Source organism: Coregonus clupeaformis, chromosome 4 (genome assembly GCF_020615455.1).
Source record: "Coregonus clupeaformis isolate EN_2021a chromosome 4, ASM2061545v1, whole genome shotgun sequence".
NCBI lineage: Eukaryota > Metazoa > Chordata > Actinopteri > Salmoniformes > Salmonidae > Coregonus > Coregonus clupeaformis.
In genome coordinates this window covers 15,761,460-15,775,211 of record NC_059195.1, presented here as the reverse complement: position 1 = coordinate 15,775,211, position 13,752 = coordinate 15,761,460, and the positions used below count along the sequence as shown (strand labels likewise).

Genomic DNA, 13,752 nt, shown 5'->3' with positions numbered 1-13,752 from the left:
CTGATTCAACTCATTGAGGGCTTGATGATTTAGTTGACAAATTGATTCAGGTGTGCTTGTCCAGGGCTACAACAAAAAATTGTACTATTGGGGGTACTCGAGGACTGGAGTTGGGAAACACTGGTCTACAGGCTTCTTCTCCTTGCCTCTTTTCCTACATGTTCACTCATCTGAAAGTATAGTATGAGTGAAGGCAATATGGCCAACAAACATGAAGTGCACCTCCAGTCCCCCCATCTGAGGACACATAATCTGTAATAGAATTTAGGAGTTCTCCCATTCCTCTTCATACTTTGAATCTAGCTATGTTCTAAATCTTGTTCTGGGCAGATACATTCACAGTTCACAGCGTGAGACATCCTATTGATTAAAAACTTTGACTCAACACTCTTTTAGCATGGTAATGACTAATGGTAGCCCTGTTATTTAGCAACTATGGGGGGTGTGGAGGGGTGAATCGGTGTGGGGAGATGGGTGGTGGGAGATGGGGGATGTAGAGGGGTGTTTGGTGGGGGAAGATGGGGGAAGATGGGGCTTTATGAGGGGTGGATGGGTGAGGGGGAGATGGCAGGTGTGGATAGGTGGATGAGTGGGGTGAAGTGGAGGGCCCTGCAGAGAGGAAGATAGGCAGCTGGAACATGGCTGTCATTGGCAATGACCTCTTGACATCTCTCCTCTCTCCCAACCCACACACTCTCGCTCCAACAAGATCTCATCGCTTCCCTTCGAAATTCAACGTATTATGGATGAACGTCTATTTTTTTGACATTAATTCTGCGCAGTTACAGGGTTAAATCAGAAACAACTCAAAGGTTAACAGTTTAGGCATTCATTCTGAGTGGTTAAGTGGCTCTGGATAAGAGTGTCTGCTAAATGATGTAAATGTAAATGTTAAGGTTAGGGGAAGGCTTAAATCAAAATAATTAAAAACGACTGGCTATTACCATCAAGTATCATCAAGTATTCTCACGGCTAGCTAGAGCATTTTGAACTGTGGTGGCTCATGAGTTCGCGCCCAGAGCTGGGCAATTGTTTTTATTTATTTCTGTGAGTGCAGAGGAAGGAGTATATCGATGTTCTCAGGACTTTTTCAAACGTCTGAAATCAAAGTCTATTTCTAGTGATCAGGCTGCTCTCTCACCCACTCTCCCTCCACTCACTGTCATGTTCTGTAATACGCCCCTCTAGCAATTGTGTGTGTGTGTGTGAGGGGTGAAAAGGCGGGGGTAAGCACAGCTGCAGCAGTGTGTGATATTAGTTCTTCATGTGTGTGAGGGGGTGGCTAATTACTGTGACAAGAAGGAAGGAAGGGGGGTAATTAATGTCCTTATCTTGTGTGTAGGGAGAGAGCGATATAGGAAAGAGAGAGGGGGGAGAGGGAGAGAGATACAGAGAGGGAAAGGAGAGAAAAACAGGGATAGAGAGAGGAGAGATATTGATAGATGTTAGAGTTGGCTCTTTTAATATCCATTCATGTGAAGCAAGAAAATGACATTTGTCCTTCAGAATATGGATAATATAATCACTATGTCTAGTTTAGGGATGTGCACGGTTATTTGAATATTCAAATATCCAAACGGACATTAGTGTTCAAATACTTGTTTTCATTATTGTGATAAAAAATAAGAATTTGAGGCATATTCTACCACTGAAATGGCTACCACTGAAATGGCTTTTTCTAAATTAAATTAAAATATCCATGTGACAATGTTTCATACAAGGATATGCCATGACATTTCAAATTATTAATTTAATAAAACAACAAACTTTTCAATGTAGTTTTTATGACGTGCGCCCCATAAAAAGGCCAGTAGCCGACCGGTAGCCTTTACGTGTGTAGTTTGTTGTTTATGTTGGCCAATCAAAGCGGCAAAGAGGTTCAATGTGTAGCACGTGGAGTGAGAGTTCACTAAAGATGGAATAAAAGGACGGAATTCAAAGTTAGTGAAATAAGAAGGATTAAGCTACATCGAGCAACCAACAGGTTAGACGACTAAACTCAACTCCATGATTTACGAGCTACAGTCCGCCCACACTAGTCACCAATCAACACCACCGTAAAACGTGGAGTTTAATTTAATCGGCTAACAACAGATAGGCTGTTGTTTTATCTGAATGGGGTTGGGGAGAAAGTGCAGCATGTGGCCTCAAAGCCTAGCTAGCTTAGCTAGCTTCTCTAGGCTACTCCAGTCAAGATAGGCACTGTTATATAGGATGATAAATATCATTGTAGCTGCTACAAGTTAGCTAGTCTTGGCTGTAGCCGAGTTGTCTCTTTTTCGTCCTCCATCTGCTCGCTCCCATCTGATCACACTGACGAGAGCTGCAGCAATAGAGCTCCAGCCTCTCTCCCTCACACAGCAGTGCTCAGGTTAAAAACGTACGTTTAAATAACATACGTTATTTAGAATATCCGGATATCCGTCAAAAACTGTGGCGCAGTGGTCTAAGGCACTGCATCGCAGTGCTAGCTGTGCCACTAGAGATCCTGGTTCGAATCCAGGCTCTGTTGTAGACGGCCGCGACCGGGAGACCCATGGGGCGGCGCACAATTGGCCCAGCGTCGTCCAGGGTAGGGGAGGGAATGGCCGGCAGGGATGTAGCTCAGTTGGTAGAGCATGGCGTTTGCAACGCCAGGGTTGTGGGTTCGATTCCCACGGGGGGCCAGTATGAAAAATTTAATAAATTATGTATGCACTCACTAACTGTAAGTCGCTCTGGATAAGAGCGTCAGCTAAATGACAAAAATGTAAAACAAACACAGCTATCGAGAGCAGAGCAGAATGGATTATTCAAAACCATACTCCACACATCAAATCAATGTCTGATAATCACATTTCCTCATATGTACAGTACCAGTCAAAAGTTTGGAGACACCTACTCATTCCAGGGTGTTTCTTTATTTTTACTATTTTCTATATTGTAGAATAATAATAATAGTGAAGACATCAAAACTATGAAATAACACAAATGGAATCATGTAGTAACCAAAAAAGTGTTAAACAAATCAAAATATATTTTATATTTGAGATTCTTCAAAGTAGCCACCCTTTGCCTTGATGACAGCTTTGCACACTCTTGGCATTCTCTCAACCAGCTTCAATAGGTAGTCACCTGGAAAGCATTTCAATTAACAGGTGTGCCTTGTTAAAAGTTAATTTGTGGAATTTCTTTCCTTCTTAATGTGTTTGAGCCAATCAGTTGTGTTGTGACAAGGTAGGGGTGGTATACAGAAGATGGCCCTATTTGGTAAAAGACCAAGTCCATATTATGGCAAGAACAGCTCAAATAAGCAAAGAGAAACGACAGTCCATCCTTACTTTAAGACATGAAGGTCAGTCAATCCAGAAAATGTCAAGAACTTTGAATGTTTCTTCAAGTGCAGTCGCAAAACCCATCAAGCGCTATGATGAAACTGTCTCTCATGAGGACCGCCACAGGAAAGGAAGACCCAGACTTACCTCTGCTGCAGAGGATAAATTCATTAGAGTTACCAGCCTCAGAAATTGCAGCCCAAATAAATGCTTCACAGAGTTCAAGTAACAGATACATCTCAACATCAACTGTTCAGAGGGGACTGCGTGAATCAGGCCTTCATGGTCGAATTGCTGCAAAGAAACCACTACTAAAGGACACCAATAATAAGAAGAGACTTGCTTGGGCCAAGAAACACGATGTAACGCCCTGACCTATGGAACTCTTGTTTGTTGAGTCAGGGTGTGAATGTCTATTTGAGATCTATGTTAGTCTATTTCTATGTTGCAGATCTAGGTTGATCTTTCTATGTTTGGCCGGGTGTGATTCCCAATCAGAGGCAGCTGTCGCTCGTTGTCTCTGATTGGGGATCATACTTAAGTAGCCTGGTTGCCTACCTTTGTGGTGGGATTTTGTTCCGTTTAGGCTTGTATGTGTATAGACGGAGGACTTCATGTTACGTTGTTTCTTGTTTTGTTGTATGTTTATTTAGTTAATAAACATGTACGCTTTTCACGCTGCACCTTGGTCTGACCCGTCTCTCAACGTTCGTGACAGAAGATCCCACCACAAAACGAGGACCAAGCAGCGTGGTAAGGATCAAACGCCTGGTACTCAACATGAGGTAACCTTAGTAGATATCCTCCTCGGTTGGGGGAGGATTACTGAGGAGGAGGCCGTCCGTTATCGGAAGGCGATGAAGGAGAGTAAAGGATCCTGAGCGAAGGAGGAAGCCCGGGTAGGAGAGGATCAACGACGACGCCAACGGGACCAACCGCTGAGGAAGCCCGAGAGGCAACCCCAATAACATTTTTTTGGGGGGGGGCTAGAGGGGTGGTTGGGGATCGAGAGAGAAGAGGCCCGACCACTGCACCCGGTGGGATCTTGTTCCGTTTAGGCTTGTATGTGTATAGCCGGAGGACTTCACGTTACGTTGTTTCTTGTTTTGTTGTATGTTTATTTAGTTAATAAACATGTACGCTTTTCACGCTGCACCTTGGTCTGACCTGTCTCTCAACGTTCGTGACACACGAGCAATGGACATTATACCGGTGGAAATCTGTCTTTTGGTCTGATGAGTCCAAATTTGAGATTTTTGGTTCCAACCGCAACTGTTTTTGTGAGACGCAGAGTAGGTGAACGGATAATCTCCGCATGTGTGGTTCCCACCGTGAAGCATGGAGGAGGTGGTGTGATGGTGTGGGGGGTGCTTTGCTGGTGGCACTGTCAGTGATTTATTTAGAATCCAAGGCACACATAACCAGCATGGCTACCACAGCATTCTGCAGCGATACACCATCCCATCTGGTTTGCGCTTAGTGGGACTATCATTTGTTTTTCAACAGGACAATGACCCAACACACCTTCAGGCTGTGTAAGGGCTATTTGACCAAGAAGGAGAGTGATGGAGTGCTGCATCAGATGACCTGACCTCCACAATCACCTGACCTCAACCCAATTGAGATGGTTTGGGATGAGTTGGACCGCAGATTGAAGGAAAAGCAGCCAACAAGTGCTCAGCATATGTGGGAACTCCTTCAAGACTGTTGGAAAAGCATTCCTCATGAAGCTGGTTGAGAGAATGCCAAGAGTGTGCAAAGCTGTCATCAAGTTAAAGGGTGGCTACTTTGAAGAATCTAACAACGTTTTTTTTTTTTGTGATTTGTTTAACACTTTTATGGTTACTACATGATTACATATGTGTTATTTCATAGTTTTGATGTCTTCACTATTTTTCTACAATGTAGAAAATAGTAAAAATAGAGCAAAACCCTTGAATGGGTAGGCGTGTCCAAACTTTTGACTGGTACTGTATATAATAGTTACACACGTTATACGTGTAGTACTGTGTATCGTACATTGACACAGACATGTACACAAATACAGAGCCTTCTGAAAGTATTCATTCCCCTTGACTTATTAAAAATGGTTGTGTTACAGCCTGAATTCAAAATTGATTAAATATGTTTTTCTCACCCATCTACACACAATACCCCGTAATGGCGAAGTGAAAACATGTTTTTAGAAATTCTAGTACATTTCTTGAAAATGAAATATAGAAATATCTCATTTACGTAAGTATTCACAACCCTGAGTCAATACATGTTAGAATCAGCTTTGGCAGCGATTACAGCTGGGAGTCTTTCTGGGTAAGTCTCTAAGAGCTTTGCACACCTGGATTGTATAATATTTTCAAGTTGGTTGTTGATCATTATTAGACATCCATTTTCAAGTCTTTCCATAGATTTTCAAGTCAATTTAAGTCAAAACTGTAACTAGGCCACTCAGGAACATTCAATGTCATCTTTGTAAGCAACTCCAGTGTAAATTTGGCCATGTGTTTTAGGCTATTGTTCTGCTGAAAGGTGAATTTGTCTCCCAGGGTCTGTTGGAAAGCAGACAGAACCAGGTTTTACTCTAGGATTTTGCCTGTGCTTAGCTCTATTCCGTTTATTTTCATCCTAAAAAAACTCCCTAGTCCTTGCCGATGACAAGAATACCCATAACATGATTCAGCCACCACCATGATTGAAAATATTAAGAGTGGGACTCAGTGACGTGTTGTGTTGGATTTGCCCCAAACATAACGCTTTGTATAAACATAACGCTTGACATAAAGGTCATTTTGTGCCATTTTTTTTGCAGTTTTACTTTAGTGCCTTATTGTGGACGGGATGCATGTTTTAGAATATTTTTATTCTGTACAGGCTTCCTTCTTTTCACTCTGTCATTTAGGTTAGTATTGTGGAGTAACAGCAATGTTGTTGATCCATCCTCAGTTTTCTGCTATCACAGCCATTAAACTCTGGAACTGTTTTAAAGTCACTATTGGCCTCATGGTGAAATCACTGAGTGGTTTCCTTCCTCTTCTGAGTTAGGAAGGACGCCTGTATCTTTGTAGTGACTGGGTGTGTTGATACACCATCCAAAGTGTAATTTATAACTTCACCATGCTCAAAGGGATTCTCAATGTGTGTTTTTTTTATACCCATCTACCAATAGCTGCCCTTCTTTGCGAGGCATTGGAAAACCTCCCTGGTCTTTGTGGTTGAACCTATGTATTGAAATTCCCTGCTCGACTGAGGGACCTTACAGATAATTGTATGTGTATGGTACAGAGATGAGGTAGTCATTCAAAAATCATGTTAAACACAGTTATTGCACAAAGAGTGAGTCCATGCAACTTATTATGTGACTTGTTAAGAAAATGTGTACTCCTGAACTTTTAGGCTTGCCATAACAAAGGGGTTGAATACTTATTGACTCAAGACATTTCAGCTTTTGATTTTTAATGAAAACATAATTCCACTTTGACATTATGGGGTATTGTGACTAGGCCAGTGACAAAACATCTAAATGTAATCCATTTTAATTTCAGGCTGTAACACAACAAAATGTGGAAAAAGTCAAGGGGTATGAATACTTTCTGAAGGCATTGTACATGTTGTACAGGATATGGACATTTATTTTCTCTGTCTCTCTCTGACTCAAACACGTACACTGCAGTCCTATATTGCTCAGTTGGCAGAGCATGGCGCTTGCAACGGCAGTATTGTGAGTTCAATTCCTGGGGCCACTCTTACTTAAAATATATGCAAACATGACTGTAAGTTGCTTCTGCTAAATGTCTTATATTATTATATTATACACCCAAAGGGAAAAACACTCACCTCTCTTATCCTCCAGTGACTCACAGCACTGATCTTGACACAGCTCTGATGGCTCTGATGCAGTGGTGTGTGGGTTGTCTAGTATGGCATAGTGATGTTAGACACACATACAGCCCAGCTAGCAGTCCCTTGACATTCAACAGGCTGATTAGCTACTGGGGCCCTGGAGGGCCACTTCGACCTGCATGCCTCTGCCTCCCTCACACACACAGTCAACAATGAGCCTCTGGCTAATGAGAGCCCAGCTACTTTACATTCAAATACAGCTCTCAGCACACACAGACGCTGGGCCAGGGTACTTGGGGATGCTGTATAGTTGGTGTGGTGGACCAACATTGATATTGTTTTCACTCTTTATTAATATGCCCATGCCCTTGTTATTGCCCTTATTTGTTGCATCCCGGAGCCCTGCTGTCATTCACCTCTGCTTTCATTCACCTCTGCTGTCATTCACCTCTGCTTTCATTCACCCCTGCTGTCATTCAGCTCTGCATTGGTCACCTCTCATAATTATAGTCATAGTGTCCCTGTTCAGGTTTGATCCCATAAAGCTGGACTTATTCACTCCAGAGGACAAAGGCTTGCTCTTTATGTAAGAGGGTGACTAAAGGCTAATTAGATTGTTTGTTTGCTAATGTGAATTAATTATTTGTTCCATGAATTATACATCTGATTTGTAAATGGGCTCAGAGGATCAGAAGGACCTATGTAGCTCAGTTGGTAAAGTATAGCATTTCCTACGCCAGGATAGTGGGTTTGATTCCCAAGATCACCCATATGTGAAATGCATGACCGAAGTTGCTTTGGATAAAAGTGTCTGCTAAATGGCATATATTATTATAATAGTTATTTTTAATATGAATATTACTGTAAGAGGGGTTGTCAGGGCATCTGTAGCCCTGACTGGTGGGTGTCATGGGGAGCTGGAGCAATGTAGAGTAGCCTAGAGAAGACAAGTGAAGCAGAGCATCCAGGTAAACATCCACCTGGGGAGACCCAGGATATTAACTTCTGACCAGGAAATAATGACATGTTAGAGGAGCAGAACAGGCATTATATGGATGAATGTGTAAACAGCTAATGGCTGACACAGTTTTATGGCTTGGTTTTACCTGAAAACATACAAATGCAGTCCTCTCTAACTGTGGTATAAATAAATTAGGTGAGTGCTATTTGTGACTTTACACAGTATCTCTGAACCTATGGTTCAGCCTAAACCCCTTGTATCTTTTTATATAAGGCTGCCATCTGTTCCAGTTTCTCTGCCTGTGTTGCCATCAGTAGCCAAGATAATTACACCATAATGGAGTTCAGGACCCAGGTTTTCCTGTCTGCCTCTCCCTCAATCCTCCCATCCTCGCCTTGTTTCTTCTCCAAGACTTGTTTAATCGCTGCTCTCCTCCTTTCCTCCTCTCCTCCCCTTTATCGGTCCCCCCTCCCTTCCTTGCAACTCATAGCATCCTTGTTTCATTCCTGCGCTCTGTGGCATGTCTTTGAAGAGAGGCGACGGAGAGCATGTTTCTGTAAACACAATAAGCGCGCTGTCTCCCTGCTGTCTACTAGCCTGGGTGACAGGATCATGATTGACAAGCGCACACAAAGGATTACCACCCTGCTAGTGAACAAAGACACAGAGGAAGTTTGAGAGCAAACAATAGAGGACAGAAGGAAAGAGAGAGAATGTTTATTTTCAATTTACAATCTGTAGAAACAATGAGAATAGAAAGGTTCAGAACTTTTGAAAAACATCACAGTACAGTTGAAAAATATATGGCAAATAGAAATCCAATATGGATGGTGTTAAGAGATAGATGGGTGGTGTACAATGGAGTTGAAGAATGGGACTAATAACAACTAACAACAACTAATAACAACAAGATGGGGCGGCAGGTAGCTTAGTGGGTAAGAGCGTTGTGCCAGTAACCGAAAGGTCGCTGGTTCTAATCCCTGAGCCGACTAGGTGAAAAATCTGTCGATGTGCCCTTGAGCAAGGCACTTAACCCTAATTGCTCCTGTAAGTCGCTCTGGATAAGAGCGTCTGCTAAATGACCTAAAAAAAAAAAAAAAGATAACTAATAATGTAAGCATACTGTGTCCATAATAAGTATATAGGTTATAGGTTGAGCGCTTTTGTGAAAGAGCACAGTTAGAAAGATATGGCATATAGAAGCAAACCGGATGGACATCATGAAAATGATTGGAGAGGTTGAGGGCAGAGGAAGTTCAGGAGTAAAAACAAACAAAATTGAATTATTGTAAAATTGACTGTGTCCATAAAATGTATATAGTATGTATAAGCTGGAAGTAGAGGCCTAAGCATTGTTGTTCACTAGTTTACTCCAATTAGGGAAGGGGTCGTGGGGTTGGAAAGTAATAAAGGGAAATATATTTTAAAAAAGGATATGTATGTATTTATGTATGTGTGTGTGTGTGTGTGTGTGTGTGTGTGTGTGTGTGTATGTACAGTGGGGGGAAAAAAGTATTTAGTCAGCCACCAATTGTGCAAGTTCTCCCACTTAAAAAGATGAGAGAGGCCTGTAATTTTCATCATAGGTACACGTCAACTATGACAGACAAAATGAGAAAAAAAATCCTGAAAATCACATTGTAGGATTTTTAATGAATTTATTTGCAAATTATGGTGGAAAATAAGTATTTGGTCAATAACAAAAGTTTCTCAATAATTTGTTATACAGTGGGGAAAAAAAGTATTTAGTCAGCCACCAATTGTGCAAGTTCTCCCACTTAAAAAAATGAGAGAGGCCTGTATTTTTCATTATAGGTACACGCCAACTATGACAGACAAATTGAGATTTTTTTTCTCCAAAAAATCACATTGTAGGATTTTTAATGAATTTATTTGCAAATTATGGTGGAAAATAAGTATTTGGTCACCTACAAACAAGCAAGATTTCTGGCTCTCACAGACCTGTAACTTCTTCTTTAAGAGGCTCCTCTGTCCTCCACTCGTTACCTGTATTAATGGCACCTGTTTGAACTTGTTATCAGTATAAAAGACACCTGTCCACAACCTCAAACAGTCACACTCCAAACTCCACTATGGCCAAGACCAAAGAGCTGTCAAAGGACACCAGAAACACAATTGTAGACCTGCACCAGGCTGGGAAGACTGAATCTGCAATAGGTAAGCAGCTTGGTTTGAAGAAATCAACTGTGGGAGCAATTATTAGGAAATGGAAGACATACAAGACCATTGATAATCTCCCTCGATCTGGGGCTCCACGCAAGATCTCACCCCGTGGGGTCAAAATGATCACAAGAACGTTGAGCAAAAATCCCAGAACCACACGGGGGCACCTAGTGAATGACCTGCAGAGAGCTGGGACCAAAGTAACAAAGCCTACCATCAGTAACACACTACGCCGCCAGGGACTCAAATCCTGCAGTGCCAGACGTGTCCCCCTGCTTAAGCCAGTACATGTCCAGGCCCGTCTGAAGTTTGCTAGAGTGCATTTGGATGATCCAGAAGAGGATTGGGAGAATGTCATATGGTCAGATGAAACCAAAATAGAACTTTTTGGTAAAAACTCAACTCGTCGTGTTTGGAGGACAAAGAATTCTGAGTTGCATCCAAAGAACACCATACCTACTGTGAAGCATGGGGGTGAAAACATCATGCTTTGGGGCTGTTTTTTCTGCAAAGGGACCAGGACGACTGATCCGTGTAAAGGAAAGAATGAATGGGGCCATGTATCGTGAGATTTTGAGTGAAAACCTCCTTCCATCAGCAAGGGCATTGAAGATGAAACGTGGCTGTGTCTTTCAGCATGACAATGATCCCAAACACACCGCCCGGGCAACGAAGGAGTGGCTTCGTAAGAAGCATTTCAAGGTCCTGGAGTGGCCTAGCCAGTCTCCAGATCTCAACCCCATAGAAAATCTTTGGAGGGAGTTGAAAGTCTGTGTTGCCCAGCGACAGCCCCAAAACATCACTGCTCTAGAGGAGATCTGCATGGAGGAATGGGCCAAAATACCAGCAACAGTGTGTGAAAACCTTGTGAAGACTACAGAAAACATTTGACCTGTGTCATTGCCAACATTTGTAATCACATTGTATGATTTTTAAGTAATTAATTTGCATTTTATTGCATGACATAAGTATTTGATACATCAGAAAAGCAGAACTTAATATTTGGTACAGAAACCTTTGTTTGCAATTACAGAGATCATACGTTTCCTGTAGGTCTTGACCAGGTTTGCACACACTGCAGCAGGGATTTTGGCCCACTCCTCCATACAGACCTTCTCCAGATCCATCAGGTTTCGGGGCTGTCGCTGGGCAATACGGACTTTCAGCTCCCTCCAAAGATGTCCTATTGGGTTCAGGTCTGGAGACTGGCTAGGCCACTCCAGGACCTTGAGATGCTTCTTACGGAGCCACTCCTTAGTTGCCCTGGCTGTGTGTTTCGGGTTGTTGTCATGCTGGAAGACCCAGCCACGACCCATCTTCAATGCTCTTACTGAGGGAAGGAGGTTGTTGGCCAAGATCTCGCGATACATGGCCCCATCCATCCTCCCCTCAATACGGTGCAGTCGTCCTGTCCCCTTTGCAGAAAAGCATCCCCAAAGAATGATGTTTCCACCTCCATGCTTCATGGTTGGGATGGTGTTCTTGGGGTTGTACTCATCCTTCTTCTTCCTCCAAACATGGCAAGTGGAGTTTAGACCAAAAAGCTCTATTTTTGTCTCATCAGACCACATGACCTTCTCCCATTCCTCCTCTGGATCATCCAGATGGTCATTGGCAAACTTCAGACAGGCCTGGGCATGCGCTGGCTTGAGCAGGGGGACCTTGCGTGTGCTGCAGGATTTTAATCCATGACGGCGTAGTGTGTTACTAATGGTTTTCTTTGAGACTGTGGTCCCAGCTCTCTTCAGGTCATTGACCAGGTCCTGCCGTGTAGTTCTGGGCTGATCCCTCACCTTCCTCATGATCATTGATGCCCCACGAGGTGAGATCTTGCATGGAACCCCAGACCGAGGGTGATTGACCGTCATCTTGAACTTCTTCCATTTTCTAATAATTGCGCCAACAGTTGTTGCCTTCTCACCAAGCTGCTTGCTTATTGTCCTGTAGCCCATCCCAGCCTTGTGCAGGTCTACAATTTTATCCCTGATGTCCTTACACAGCTCTCTGGTCTTGGCCATTGTGGAGAGGTTGGAGTCTGTTTGATTGAGTGTGTGGACAGGTGTTTTTATACAGGTAACGAGTTCAAACAGGTGCAGTTAATACAGGTAATGAGTGGAGAACAGGAGGGCTTCTTAAAGAAAAACTAACAGGTCTGTGAGAGCCGGAATTCTTACTGGTTGGTAGGTGATCAAATACTTATGTCATGCAATAATACGCAAATTAATTACTTAAAAATCATATAATGTGATTTTCTGGATTTTTGTTTTACATTCTGTCTCTCACAGTTGAAGTGTACCTATAAATATTACAGACCTCTACATGCTTTGTAAGTAGGAAAACCTGCTAAATCGTCAGTGTATCAAATACTTGTTCTCCCCACTGTGTATGTATATATATATATATATATATATATATATATATATATATATATATATATATATATATATATATACATACATGTGCGAAAAAAATAAACATTGGGGATTGGAAGTGATGCAGACAATTACATTGATGGAGGTTACAATCTATCTGCAATATTAAAGCTGATCTACCCCCTAAAAAAAATAAAGGGAGAGAAAGAGGTGTATATACGTATAGATTGCATTTGGCTTACACTTACTGTGCTATTTGGGTTAATTGCATTTGTACTGACATTTCAAGATTATATATATATTTTTTATATACTTTGTTATTATTTGTGTACTTGTTAAACATTTTAGGAGTTAGTTACATAAGCACTTAGCTGCACCCGCTATAACATATGCTAAACTGTGTACGTGTACGCGACCAATAAACTTTGATTTGATTGTGAGAGTTGTGGTTGTGAGAGAAAGTGAGAGAGGCAGTGAAGCAAACCGAATGAAGGACAATATCAGATCTCTTAATCTCCAGAAGGTGCTCGCTAATCATCGCTGTGTACTCCATCAGTCAAATTTGACATGGATTAGTTGAGCATATCCAAGTTAATGCTATTAGCCACCCAACACAACCAGAGCTCGCTGAAACAGGATAAAGTTTCACTGACACCAAATCAGACAAAGAGGGTGGAAAAACACAAGCAATTATATCGTTCATTATTTTCCAGGCTACTTAATTATTTAGTGGAGATTAATTTATTGTTGTTTATACTAACCTCCTATCCCTCATATGCTAATATGGTGTTATGAAGTAGCTGTCATGTTTTTAACTGAGATGGAGGAGGAACAGGGAAGGAGAGGATATACACAGCAAAGGTCGATCTCTCACATTTAAAGGGATACTTCGGGATTTTGGCAATGGGGCCCCTTTATCTACTTCTCCAGAGTCAGATGAACTCGTGGATACCATTATGTCTCTTTGTCCGGTATGAAGGAAGTTAGAGGTAGCGTTAGCACAATGACTGGAGGTCTATGGGTATCTGTTGCTTTCTAAGAGTGTACTGCTTAGTTAGAAGAACACTTCCTTCCACTTAGCTCC

At 42.1% G+C, this 13,752-nt stretch overlaps 1 protein-coding gene across 11 annotated transcripts in view; it reads left to right on the top strand.

Annotated features, from left to right (window-relative positions):
- stxbp5l (syntaxin binding protein 5L) overlaps positions 1-13,752 on the top strand; it is a 254,822-nt gene that overhangs the window by 99,148 nt on the left and 141,922 nt on the right. The window lies entirely within an intron of this gene.